The 1,331-nt window shown below is 46.1% G+C and overlaps 1 pseudogene; it reads right to left on the reverse strand.

The window, feature by feature from the left end:
* Nucleotides 1–860: 860 nt before the first annotated feature.
* Nucleotides 861–1,119, reverse strand: LOC116627414 (annotated as a pseudogene).
* Nucleotides 1,120–1,331: the final 212 nt, after the last annotated feature.

The following is a 1,331-nucleotide window of genomic DNA, read 5'->3' on the forward strand; positions in this document are numbered from 1 at the left end:
AAGGAAGACGAATCTAGAAATGGAGAGACCAGTGAGAAGGCTAATGCAGTAGTTGAGGGGAGAGAGAGAGAGAGAGAGAGAGCACAAGAATGAGAGCAAGCAAGTGCTGGCTCCAAGACCAGGGGGATAGAAAGGAAAGTTCAAATTGGAGAGGTGACCTGGGGGTGGGATGGATAGAGTTGAGGAACAAAGAGGCATTTAAGATGACTCAGAGCCTTCTGGTATAGATATTAAGGAAAATGGTGATGCCACACATCAAATTATGGGCTTCTGAGAGAGAGTAGGTTTGAAGGCAGATAAGGGGTTTGAGTTGACAGGTGGCTTAGGTATCTGCAGGCCATCAGGGTGGGGGCGTCCATAGGAAGCTGGCAATAGTATACGTACCCTCACATCTTCTCCTGCCACTCTTCCTCTGACCATCTGCATAATCCATTTTCTCCTGAACCAAACACATACTTTCCTGTCTCCATCCCCTTTGCTCATCCTATTCCCTCAAGATGGCGTGCCTCCCATCCACCATCACCCTGATCCAAAATATTTCAAGGTCCAGATCAAATGACATTCTCTCTATTTTTTTAAAAGAGAAGGTGGTCAATTTAATAACATAGAACAAAACAAAACAGAAAAAAACAATCACCCTGAAGCCCCTCTTACTGATCAAGGTATTAATTCCCACCCCAACTTCTTGCCCAATCATCTGGCTCTTTTACACATACACAGTCTTACACTTTTCCAACAAGTATTTATTATTAGTTAAGCCATGATTCAAGATCCCAGGGTGGGGATCACCTTGTGCACAGGTCCCCCTTTGCCACCCTGGGAGAAGGATGGAGGATAGAGGAGAGGTGGGTGGAGCCAGTTCAGATCTTCCCAGGAAATGTGCTTTCAGCCCAGCAGTCGTCCCAGGCTACACCCAGGATATGGGGTAGAGGGACTTGTACCCAGGCTGGTACCATTCACACACAGAGACATCACCCCTTTAGCAATCACTGCCTTCTCACGGTGCTGGAAGTCCAGGGAGTTCTGCCAGCAGTTCCTAGTCTGGTTCTGGTTGGGGAAGTGGCTGTCAAAACGGGCAGTCTGGTAGTTCCTGATTTTGGTCTTGATGTCTTCTGCCATGGTGCGGACTCTAAAGCCATCCCTGCACTCACAGCTCAATGTGACCCTCAGCAAAGATGTCGGAGTTGGACCACAAGCAGAATTACGACCTGATATTTTCTCTATTAAGCCATTCCTGTCACCACCAGTTTAATCTGTAAAATCCCAAGTCTTTCTCCATATTTTCTATTTTGAATTTCAGTTATTTACATTATTGAGAAAAAGGCAGAAAA

The sequence above is a fragment of the Phoca vitulina genome, unplaced genomic scaffold, assembly GCF_004348235.1.
Source record: "Phoca vitulina isolate PV1807 unplaced genomic scaffold, GSC_HSeal_1.0 scaffold97, whole genome shotgun sequence".
NCBI lineage: Eukaryota > Metazoa > Chordata > Mammalia > Carnivora > Phocidae > Phoca > Phoca vitulina.